This window comes from Alligator mississippiensis, chromosome 14 (assembly GCF_030867095.1).
Source record: "Alligator mississippiensis isolate rAllMis1 chromosome 14, rAllMis1, whole genome shotgun sequence".
Taxonomy (NCBI): domain Eukaryota; kingdom Metazoa; phylum Chordata; order Crocodylia; family Alligatoridae; genus Alligator; species Alligator mississippiensis.
Genome location: NC_081837.1, coordinates 12,322,915 through 12,335,570, shown reverse-complemented (window position 1 = coordinate 12,335,570; position 12,656 = coordinate 12,322,915). Strand labels below are relative to the sequence as shown.

Here is a 12,656-nt window from a genome sequence, read left to right as displayed (position 1 = left end):
CTCTTTCTTTAGGTACAAGCTGAAGAGTTTGCCTAAAAGCTTGCCTAATAACTATTTGCCAACTATTTGGGTTGGTCTAATAAAAGATATCAGGTTCACCCAAGGAACCTTGTCTGCAGAGTTCAGAAGATGCTTTTCCAAAGGATATGTGTTGCCCTAATTCCTCATTTCACTTTTAACTCCTCCTCCTTCAAAGCAGATGGTATTGGCCACTGTTTAGAAATGGGATACTGGAAGTGATAGACCGCTTGGCTGCAGTGGTAGGACATTCAATGCTCGGTTACAATTTCCCCACACTGTGCAGAGGGTTGGCAGGGAGTGAGGCTGGTCACAATTTGGCCTGAATTGTTCCCTGAAACGTTGAGTCCGCAAACATCACCTAACAGCCTTTGCGACTGGTAACAGGATAAAAAATATTCTTGTAAGCTTGGGAAGATGGAGGAGAAGCCCTTATTAGCTGGCTGCACCTAGATATTAAAGGAGAATAGAAAAATAGTCTGTTACTGCCAGATAAATAGAGAACGCACCTCAGAGAGTCACTTTGGATCTCCAGCTGCAGTAATATATTGTTATGAATCTCTATCAGTGCACTTGTAGTGCAGCTAGAGATTATGTCTGACATTGCCTTCGGTGACCTTTTCAATATAGTCCAAGTGCTGTGGAGCTGGTGTTTCAAGAGGAATTCAAATCGAATTTACTCAGGCAGAAAGGCTTTGGCTGTGGATAGGCCTATCACTCTCTTCACATTTCTCCTTGTCATTCTCATGTAAATTTGCAATTCTTTATTAGCATGGCTATTCTTCCTCTGCCTAGCAGGACGTCTCTGTTTAAACAGCGCTAACAGCCACCTCGCTTAATGAAGAGGCCAGTGTTCCCTATAAATCACAGAGCAGCAGCTAGCCTCTTCAGGGCAAGGGAGGACCACGGCCTCTGTGCACAGGGCAGCACTAAGAGATGCTGCAGGAGACTGAGGAGGTGGGCATTACACGGGTTTGATGAAACGTTTCACCTGCCGCTTCCTCCTAAACAAACAGCCCCATGCCAGACATCTAACACTGTCTGAAATGAGAAACAAGTAATAGTGCCTCACAGTGAGGTAGTGGGAAACCTATGGGCTATCCACTGTCCCAACAACATGGAAGAAGGATGGACCCGTTGTCCAACCACAGGTCTGGCAGAGAAAGGACCTGGGGCCAGATTCACCCTGATTTATATAATACACACCTGCCCCCCTTTTTGGGCGTTCCTACAGGTAATGACAACTTTGGCAGCCCTGTCAATGGATGCTGCTCATGGGATGTAATGAAGCGATGCCTTCCCAAGTCACATCCAGTCTCCCACCAGTATGACACGATTGTAAGACCCCCTCATTCAGGTGACTTTCTAACCCCACAGAGTTTTGTCCAGGTTGTATGCCTGGGCTTGAATTTAGTCTGGCTAATGACCTTTGAGTTTTTTCCCAACTCTGCTGCAGTCTCCCTTGGGCAAATCACCAAATCTCTGCATGCCAGAGTCTTCTCACCCATGTAGTGGAGAAGACAGTATTTGCTTCACACCAATGGCTGGATTTGGAGATTACTTTTCAGTGTACTCTTTTTCCCCATAGTTTCATAATAAATGATAGCCCCTCCCGTCAAGAGGGCAGGCACAAGCATTGAGCATGTAGGAACAAGGCCATTCTGTGATGCCAGAAATGCTAGGACAGCAGGAAGGCATCCGCACTCAACCCTCAGTTCACCTGTCTGAGTTTTCTGCCCTTTCGTGTGTGTCTGTGTGTCTGTGTGTGTCCATGCGTGCATGTGTGTGCATGCGCACAAGCACACGCATGTCTATAAATGTTTTTTCATGTAATCTGTCTGGCATGTTATGATTATTTCATACATGTTGGCATGAAGGGTGCTTTAGAAATGTAATTTATTTGATTAATTTGGTGTCTCTATTTTCACTGTTTCGCTCGCTCCAATTTATGACAAAATTGAACAAAGTGGGTAACAAAATATAGCCCTGTCAGGCTCCTGTCTTTGCGGATATAAAGAAAAATGTGAAACTGTCAGGCACACAAATGTGCCAAACCCCAAGGAAAATTATTACATTCTGCTTGACATTTACTTTAATTTTACAAAATTCTGTAATACCATTATAAATAATAATAATAAAAAGCAGCATGGAAATATTGTTAAGTGTATTTATTTTCATTTGCTAGCTTTATGATTTATGGGTTTGTTTGATATTTTTTCCCTTCTCTCCAAACCAGGAGAGAAATGTAGCACCTTGGAACATGCATGCTCCTGCCAGTGAGGAAACTGTGTGATGGGCAATAAGAAACTGAAGTTGTGTCATGCTGGGAGAAAAGTGCCATGTTGTTATTAATGAGAGAGAGAATTATAATGATCATTTTTGCTTTTAAATCCTCCTGGGGTTGGATTCTCTGCCTCAATCTCTATAAATCAGGAGCATCTCCAAGGGTACACAGTGCCAGACCCTCAACTGGTATCAATTTGCCTTGCTCCAATTAAGTTCATTGACATGGACCAAGGGGGTATATAGTGGGATAAGCAAGGGGCAGTATTAATCCATGTTGTGCTGGAAGGAGCCTGCGGAAGATACAGCAACACGTTGTCTTCTCTGTCCTCCATGTACTAGGATCCTAGAAAGGATGCTTCTGACTTCCCAGGTCAGACCTGCTTATCAGGGGGCAAGAGAGGTAGTTAGCCATGTTAATCAGAAGCCAGGCAGAAGACTGGGTAGAGTTGCACCTTATAGACTAAGAGCTGTTGAATAAGCCTATTCTTTCCAATTCATTTTATAAAGTGTAACCTAGGGGCGGGCAAAATGGCAGATCTGGCCAGTGGCCAGACTCCATTTCCCGGCATGGGTGGCTAGGGCCAGTTTCCATGGAGACCCCAGCAGCAGCTGCACCGTGACAGTGCGGAGCCGGGGTTTCCACGGAAACCAGCCCCAGCAGCGCTAGCACGGCATGCAGCAGTGTGGGGAGCTGCTCCAGGGCTGGGCTGGGATCTTGTAGCAGTGACACCGTGGTCCAGAGCAGTGCAGAACTGAGATCTGCTGCCTGCATGCTATGGGCAGGAGCGTGCAGGCAGCAGATCACAGCTCTGTGCTGTGCTGCCACCGCTGCAAGAAACTAGGGCAAAGCCACGACCCGCTGCCTGCACAGCCCTGCTCGGAGCATGCAGGCTGCAAATCGTGGCTCTGCCCTAGCTTCAAACCACACTGTCACCCCTGCAAAATCCCAGCCTGGCACCAGAGCAGCTCCCCACCCTGCCAGCACCAGTCTACACAGAAACCCCAGCCCTGCACTGTCACAGAGTAGCTGCAGCTGGGGTCTCCATGGAAATCAGCCCCAGCCACGCAGGCAGGGGCTGCTAGGAAATGGAGACCACTGCCACCCAGATCCGGCCCACAGGTCGAACTTTGCCTGCCCTTGAGCGTAACCCTACCCTACCTACCATCAGGAAGCAGTTATAGATTCATAGATTCATAGGTGTTAGGGTCGGAAGGGACCTCAATAGATCATCAAGTCCGACCCCCTGCATAGGCAGGAAAGAGTGCTGGGTCTAGATGACCCCAGATAGATGCTCATCTAACCTCCTCTTGAAGACCCCCGGGGTAGGGAGAGCACCACCTCCCTTGGGAGCCCGTTCCAGACCTTGGCCACTCGAACTGTGAAGAAGTTCTTCCTTATGTCCAGTCTAAATCTGCTCTCTACTAGCTTGTGGCCATTGTTTCTTGTAACCCCCGGGGGCGCCTTGGTGAATAAATCCTCACCAATTCCCTTCTGTGCCCCCGTGATGAACTTACAGGCAGCCACAAGGTCGCCTCTCAACCTTCTCTTGCGGAGGCTGAAAAGGTCCAGTTTCTCTAGTCTCTCCTCGTAGGGCTTGGTCTGCAGGCCCTTGACCATACAAGTTGCCCTTCGCTGTACCCTCTCCAGGTTATCCGCATCCTTCTTGAAGTGTGGCGCCCAGAATTGCACGCAGTACTCCAACTGCGGTCTGACCAACGCCCGATAGAGGGGAAGTATCACCTCCCTGGACCTATTTGTCATGCATCTGCTGATGCACGATAAAGTGCCGTTGGCTTTTCTGATGGCTTCGTCACACTGCCGTTAGCCAAAGCTCTGCTTATTCCTTCCCTCTCTGCCCTGCCTTGTTCTTGTACAGCCACCTCTAGGGAGCTGGGGCTATGCTCTGCTCCCTATTCAGACCAAAGATCCAGTGGGGCTGAAGCTTTAAACCAAAGTGCAGTTGCAGCTGTGTAAGCATATCTGGCCTAGCATTAATCTCACTGACTCAGGTATCTGTTGAACTGAAGATGGAGCAGCTTCAGCACAGTCTAGCCTCCTACATAAAAACTCAAGAGATTCTGGTGGGTTTGTGAGGTCCACACTGAAGCCTCTGCTGCCCTGTCTTCACTGTTACTGTCACCAACCTAGCTGGATTAAAGCTAGAACTAGGAGAGCAACTTGTGCTACTGTTGCACCTCCCAGCTGTCTTAAAGACACAACCTGGCACAGCTAAACAGAGGTTGATGGGCCTTAAATTCCCTTTCTGTCCTGCATGGCTGAGTAAGGCAAAGGCAATGGCAGGTCATAACATTCAGTGGAGTTTCCATTCCTCCCCAAGGAAACCTATGGGTGAGGAGAGTCAGGGGCACTCCCTACATGGGGCGACAGGGCAATCCTGGCCAGGGGCGAGCTTCTGCGTGTAGGAAATTTGTTCGATGAGCCTGAGGGTCTAATACTGCTTGCTCTGCTCACACGTATACTGCCACTGAGCTCTTCGTGTAAAGTGAAAAGGGCTTAGCTCTGCACAGAGCAGGCATCTGATCTTTAAGGCATCTATTTAGAAATCCCCAAGAAGAAATGCTTTCTAATCTTTATCCTTTAAAATCAATCATATTTAGCTGCTTTGGGGCTGGGATTTTCAAAAGCCAGTGGCACTTGTTATCCTAAGACATTTAGGTGCTCTTGAAAATCCTGTTCTTGCCTGCTGCTTCCCAGGGCCATTGCAGTGAAGACACGTACCTAGGGGAGTGGAGGAAAGGAAACCACTCCTGGCATCAAGGTGACTTTTCCTCTGACAGATGAAGACAAAGAAAAGTGTATGAAAATAATTGATGAGATGTAGCAAGAAGCGCTGACATCATTTACATACTGTACTGACAGCATGCACCATTCACAAGCCCTTTCCACTATAAATAATGCTTTATAGTGACATAAAAAAGCCCAATCCATCTTGGAAGTTAAAAAGGCACAATCCAAGTGGACAGACTGCTTTTGGACTCCCCAGGAAAATGTTTATATGTGACATCCTACCATGCCTTAGATGAAGAAATATAACCCCTGCTAAGGGGGCAGATGTTCCAGCAGCAATTCAGTAACTGAGCACCCAGACATGCATGGCCGCCCTCAGTCCCCTCAATCAGTCTGAAGACTTGATTTCTTGAACGCTGGGCCTAATCCTTTGGAAGCCTTTGGAAGTCAGCAGACACAGGGATGTCCGTAAGCTTTGGATCTCTCCCACAAGTAGATGTTTGGTACCTACAAAATGGATGCAGTCTCTTCCTACTCCCCAGCCACCACATTGTCTGAGCCATCTAAGACTCATTTACAGCCAAGATCATAGAGCAAGACTCTGGAAGAGCAAGGAATTGAACTCTAATCCAAGACCCAGGCTATCCCTATAACCACTCATAGGCATAACACAGAGAAAAGCAAGGGGCAAGAAGTCGGCTTCTTGTTGATGGCCAACTTCCACTTGGTTTCTATTAGGGGAGATTTGTTTTAACTTTGTTTTCTAATAGCAGATTTGTTTTAACGTGAATCTTGTTTCAAATGCATGAGTGTTGGTGGTCCACACCAGCCCCGAGAGCTGGAAGCCCTTGTGATCTGAACCCTGCAGGTTCCTCCGTGCTCCACGCAGCCCCGGTTGCAATCGGAGGTGCTTCCCCGACGTCGTTCATTGTAAAGAAGCCAGGTTTCAAACAAAATTTCCACGCGGAAATCGAATCAAATGTTCAGTCAGGCTCAATAAAAGCAGCCTTGGAGGAAAAAAAAAAAAAAAGCCTTGTTTTGTAGGTGTACTTTCCTTCAGGCTTTTTGTCAGCTGTTCTGTGGTTAACCTTTAATCAGGAGCCGTGATTAGGAATAATAGCATTCCCAAATGCTCCAGCGAGGGAAGGCAGAAGGACCAGGTAGGAATTTAACTCTCTGTGTGCTGCAGGAGAGTCTAGCTGCTCCACCCTGTCACATGCTGAACTTGAGCTGTAAGATGCTGCCTTTCCGTATTTCACTCTTCCCTATAATTCCCTGTCAAGATAAGCATTTAACTTGAGGCCCTAGAGTCAGTACCAGGAGAAATTGCCCCATTTGGGAGACAAACGGGCAAGCTATTTGCAAAGTTCAGTTCACTTCTTGGCTTTATTTAGCCTTTTTCCACATTCTGCCCATGTCCCTTGGTTTCAGGTGGGACAGAAAGAGCATTGTCAAAACAGTTAGCAAACTCACAGCCACCTGTGACCTTCTCAGTGATCTCAGGCTGCACAAGATGGGGACACGGCTCTGATTCTTTAGCTCCCAAGGCACTTATCATTTTAGTTCCTCTTTAATTCAAGTGCTATCACACCTCTGGAGCCTGGTACAGGAGCTGTACCTGGGGGAAGACTTGCTCCTTTACTTCATGAAGCTCATAAAAGTTCATGCAATAACAGCATGTGGGTCATTGCAGCGTGATGTCAAGGAAATGTTGTCTGTGGGGCCAAGCCTGTATCCCTCAGTGAGGCAACTCAGAAGAGCGGGTCTTCAAGTCTCTAAATGGCCTCTTTTTAACCTCTCTCCTATTAAAATTCCCTTCGCCTTAAAGTTATTTTCTGCTAGCAAATAGATTCCTTTTCATGACCCTCCTTCTTTATAAGGCCTTTCTGGGAAGCAAAATATGCTGACTGTAGAGGAAAAGGCGTTATAATGGGCAACTACCAAGAGAAGAAGATGGATTACTGAGTCATGAATCAATCGAGTGGCTGTGATGGCATCATAAATCAGAAGAGCTGGGCGTTAAAAGAAACCCGACGATTGATTTATAACTTGGCACAATCCATTTATCCCCTGCCAAGATTTTGAGAAAGAGAAACATTTTTGTAAGTGTAATTTAACATTTTTCCCCCAATATCCTAGACCTTATTATAGAGTTTTGTTTTTCCTTCCACTGACAAAATGGAGTTCACTGATTTAAAACAAAAAATTAAGTGGCATCCTCCGATTTTATTTTATTGAGCGTTCTAATTTTTTTCCCCCTCTATATCTGGTGTCATAGTTTTTTAGAGGTTTGACTTCTTTCTGGTCTTTTTTTTAATGATCATGAGGACCTTGATGAATTTTCAGAACCGTTGCCTCTAAATAGCCAGTTCTAATCCAGCCCACATTGGTCACAGCTGGAAAATGTTATCATGTAATGGTCCCTCGGTGGCATAGGTGACATTAATTCTGGTATCAACCAACAGCTGGTTGTATACTTCACTTGGACCCACCATCCTGATTAGCGCTATATGAAGGTGCTCACTCAGCAGAGAGACCAGGGAGTTTAAAGGGTTTGGAGAGTATGCTGTCCTTTCAACTTAGAGCGTTATGGTGCATCATGGGACTCCCTCAGCTTCCTCTATTGGATCCATTATGTGGATAACAGGTACCTTTAATCTCTAGAGTTATATCTCTCACAGCAGTGCCTAGCATGGTCAATTTTGATCTAGGGTTCTTCATCTAAAAAGGCTGAGAACCACTGGCCTAGAAGAGCCTACTAAGATGCTAGGTTTTTACTGTGCCTATACATACATATAGTAAAGAATATTGATTTAGAATGATATTTAAACCACTGCATATTCTCTATGAAGCTGAAGTTTATATTCAACGTTATTTTTAATAAATTGGGGGGGGGGGGGTTCTAAAAAATAGGATTAAAATAAAGAATTGTTTAATTCTACCAGGTGCTCAGTACTAGACAGATGCAACAAAATGCAGGTCACGCTGTCTGCAAAGTATTAAGACCCATGCTAAACTGAAAAGTGGTGTGTCCATAGTTGGTGTATGAGGACAGAGTGGGCCAGGGAGGAGCCTTGAAAGAAATGCTATAGCATCGAACTGTATTCTTTACAGGGTGCAGCTGAAACAAGAGGTGCCCTGGTAGCCTGGCTACAACTTGTGCCATAGGGTCAGCTTGGATGAGGTTTCTTCCTGCAGTTCCTATAACAGGCATGGGTGTATGTATGTGTGAAGGCAGGGTTGTTCAACCTTTCCTATAAAGGAAAAAAAATAGTGGGCTCAAGAGGAAATCCTTGCAGAGCTTGCTGTTATGGGATATGATGAGGCAAGGGAATGGATAGACTAGGCTCCAGATCTGGGAGCTTGGGTAGGCTCTGGTGTGAGACGACCAGCAGTTTGGTAATGCGTGCTTTCATTCTGCCTCTTAGCTCTTCAGGTTTATCCCCCAGTGTAACCTTCAGCTCGAGCATGGCTACAGTGCAGGGCAGACAGCGTTTGGGTTCCTGGTGATTTACCCTGGCAGAAGGCCCAAGAATCAAAAGGTCCTTGTACCTTCCTTCCATTCTGGGTGACTAGAAGCACCCTGCAAGGAGACAACTCTGATTTGCAAAGAGGGCTGAGTAAGTACCTTGTTTGAGCATGTGCCAGTAGCTGTTCCACTGACAAGGCCCATGGCAAATCCCTCCCCACTTATGTAGGAAGAAAGGCCTCAGTGGTTCTGGCAGCTGCAAAATACCCCTGCTTGTGCCAGCATCAGCAAAGCTGACCCAGAGCACAGAGCTACGGAGCCAGCCAAATCCATCTGAAATGTTCCAGGGAGCTGGCAAGAGTCATTAGTCACAACTCGCCCTGCTTTTCTATGTGCCTATCAATCCACTGCTCTCCTCTCCTCTTGTTTCGAGTATACCTTTCTTCAAAGCAATTACCCAGCTCTCCTTAGGTCACCATTCACATTCATACATGGCATGTGTTTTTCATTCTCACCTCTAGCTAATGTGGGTTATTGGGCCATGTGCCTCTGAGCTCACCCCCGCTCCCCGGAAAACCAATATTTCATTCCTCCCTCTCCAGTTAAGGTCCATTCCCTCTCAGTGATGTTATTTTGGCCACGCTGCTCATAATTCTAGGTCTTACCTGAGGTGGTCTGCATTTGAGAAGCTGGTGACAGGACTGAATAGGCTCTAACCCAAAGAGCAGCTTTGCATACCTTCCTCCCCGCTCGGCTGCATGAAAGCATTGATGCCACTTGCCTTGCACAGCAGCAAAGATACGTGATCGTAAGGAGTCAGTTTGCCATTGTAAATGTTTGGCAGCCTCAGACTTCACGCACTCGGATTTCATTTTAAAGACCCCTCCTGCCTCTCTCGCTAGCTGAAAGGGGAGCTTTCGCTACAGCGAGGATCCTAAATGGGTCAGAGCAGCAGGCAGGCTCCAAAACAAACATAATTAACGCCAAACCACTGAACCATATAGTGTGAGCTGACAGTGCCTCTTTTGCCTGCTGACTCTGACCACACAGACTCAGTCTTCTTAAAGAAACAACATGAGGCGACTAGTGCCAGCAATCACTGAACTAGTTGCATATGAAAGGCTTGGGTGGGGGAGGAACCCTGCACAAAGGAGCAAAGTCTGAGGTCTTGAGTCCTATTGGGAGCTCTGCATGAAGAAGGGCTGGTTAAAAATGCAGCAGTTTAGGACATCATGCTTGGTTGGGAGAGTGAAAACAAAAATCAGCCTTTTGCCCTCTGACTACACCACTTTCTTCCATTACTCGGAATGGCTCAGTAATCCCGAGTGCAGGCTTTGACCCCTTGGGATGAGGGAATAACAGGACCGCACCATATCCTCTTTTTATGCTTCTGCACAACTTCATGGTAAATAGTTCCCTTTTGGCAGCTCCTGGAGGAAAGTGCCTCTGAATCATTCCATTGTTCTGCAGCCCAAGCTGCAATTACAGTGATGTGTTGGAAAGCGCGGGCCTAAGACGACCCAGCAACATATATATATTCTCCTCCACTTACAAATGGTGCCGATGGTCCGTTTAGTTCCATATACACAAAGTAATAGTGTTCATAGGCAAACTCCCGGGAGCTTCCCAGAATACAGAGAGGAACTGTGTTGCCTAGCTACCGGTGGTACACTAGAACGCAAAGATGAATCAAATCAATACGGCTCCAAATATTAAAGCCTTCAAAAATAAAATCAAAGCCATGTCCATAATCCCTATTGCTTCCTCTTTACCCTCTAACAATCATGGTGGCGTGTTTTGTTTGCTCCTCTCGCCAAGTGCAGAGAGGTTTATCTGTTTGCCGTGAACACAGAGATGGACCGCTGCATCATGGTGCGACTTAACATCGAAATGCCCTTTACATGAGAGCCGGCTTCACGTTAGCAACTGAACTTGATGCACTTGTGTGTTTTTAAAAGTTCAGACATGTCCTTCCATAAGAGAAGGTGAGCTGGAAGTAGGGGGAATGAAGCAGGACCTGACTTATGGGCAAAGAAGTGGGAGGGCAGATGCTCTGTATGTCTCCTCTACCATAATGTAACTAAAGGTGGGTGAGGGGAGAATCAGCTCTGGGTGCCAATTTAAAAATGGCACCAGTATGGTGGTCCCTAGGGAACCTACTGCTTCAGCCAGCATGCAGGGAGCCACAGCCTGGGCCACTATCACAGTAGCCACCACAGCAAGAGCATGGTGACCCCATGCTGTAGCAGTTAAGACCCTTCCCCTAATGCATACCCCTTCTATTTCTGCATTCAGCACAATAACCACCCTGACCATCCCAGCTCTGTCCAGAGCACTTTGCCTCTGCTCTCCTATGTCTTCATCACTACGATAACATGCATCAAAACGTGAGACTTGCAAATAGTGTGTGAGTAAATGTTCAGCCTTAGGAAGACTAACATTAGGACAAACTTTATCACTAGGAGGGTAGTGAAGCACTAGAATGGGTTACCCAGAGAGGTTGTAGAGTCTCCAATCTTGGAAGTTTTTAAGACCTGGCTAGACAAAGTCTTGGCTGGGATGATCTAAGTGGGGCTGGTCCTGCTTTGAGCAGGGGGCTTGAGTAGATGACCTCCTGAGGTCCCTTCCAACCCTAATTTTCCATGATTCTGGAAAGGCATGCAGTGAAGACATGCAGTGGTGGTGGTTTTGCTTATGCAAAGGCCTACGTGGAAGCAGCGGTGTGAGCGATAGGTGAGTTTACCATCTAATTGGATCCAATTGCTGTGCTACAATTCTTACAAGGAGGGGGTTGCTCTGCTTGCTGTTTGTGACCAGGGCTGGTGCGTGCATGAGATGAAAACAAATCACATTTAAAATATTGCCAGACTCTACTTCACTGATTTCCTTCCCCGCTCTCCACTGAGAACCTGTCCTGCAAGATCCCAGGCTTATGCTACTCTATGTCAGAGTGGCAACAGTATTTGTCATTTGTATCATAGTGGGTTCCTGCTGGTATTACCAAGATTAGAGCATTATTATGCCTGATGCTTACACATGCACAGAGTAAGACAACCCCTTCCTCCAAGAGACCCAAGCTAGACAAATGAAAGCACTGGGTAGGGGGGAAGGATGCAACATCTCATCTTGCAGAAACACAAAGATTCACTGACTTGCCCAAGATGACTCTGAAAATGTACAGTAGAGCTGGATACAGAATCCAGATTTTCTATATCCCAGCCCAGTACCTTAACCGTAAATGCCACCTGAAGCTGTGAGTACCATGGGAAATATTAGCATTAGTTTCAACTGATAACTTGCTGCCATCAATTCTGCACTCACACCAGTGAAATGATGGGTCCTGCGTCATTGCAATGACTTGAGGCAGAACTTGAATGCAAGTAAGCAATCAAGGGGCAAGTTTGACCTGAGTCTGTGGTGTTAGCGTGGTTGTGGTATGCCAATTTCTGTAGCCTGTAGAACAGGGGTGGGCAAAGTCTGGCCCACGGGTCGAATCAGACCCACAGATGTCTCCTTTTCCCTGCAGCCCCTGCCTGCATTGATGCAGCCAGTGTATATGGAGACCCCAGCAGCAGCGGGGCTGTGACAGCGTGGGGCCAGGGTTTCCATGTAAACTGACCCCTTGCAGCGCTGTCAGGGCATGTGGCTTGGCGGGGAACTGCTCCTGAGCCAGGACTAGGGTCTTGCAACAGTGTCAGAACTGTGCTCCGCTGCCCGTGCACCCTGGACAGGGGCATGCAGGCTGAGATACTGGATACTAGATACTGACTCTGGACTGTGTTGTGGACCCTACATCCCAGTCCATGAAAGTAACTGTAAGAGAACATGTATTATTATTTGGCTATCCCTCAATACGAGGATGATGTCTGCTGGTGTGGTGGGGGGAAGGATGTGAGAGCATTTATGACCCACAACATACCCAGCTCTTCTTACTTTCCCACCCCCTGGAAAACCTTATAAGACCCAGAGGGACATACTTACATTTTTAAGTTAACCCAGAGAAGCTATTACATTAAGACCACTGAGAAGAAGGCTTGAAGGAAATCCCTGCTCCATCACAGACTTCCTGTGTCACCCTGGGCAAGTCACATGGCCTTTCTGTTGCCTCAGCTCCCCAGCTGTATCAGGAAGATA

General features: G+C 46.8%; 1 long non-coding RNA gene across 1 annotated transcript; it reads right to left on the bottom strand.

Annotated features, from left to right (window-relative positions):
* Positions 1-2,171: 2,171 nt before the first annotated feature.
* On the bottom strand, positions 2,172-9,456 carry LOC109284563 (uncharacterized). Its single transcript, XR_002092044.2, has 2 exons — positions 9,188-9,456; positions 2,172-2,681 (listed from the first exon to the last, which is right to left on the bottom strand). It is a non-coding gene; the product is annotated as an uncharacterized LOC109284563 (long non-coding RNA).
* Between the last annotated feature and the right edge of the window lie 3,200 nt (positions 9,457-12,656).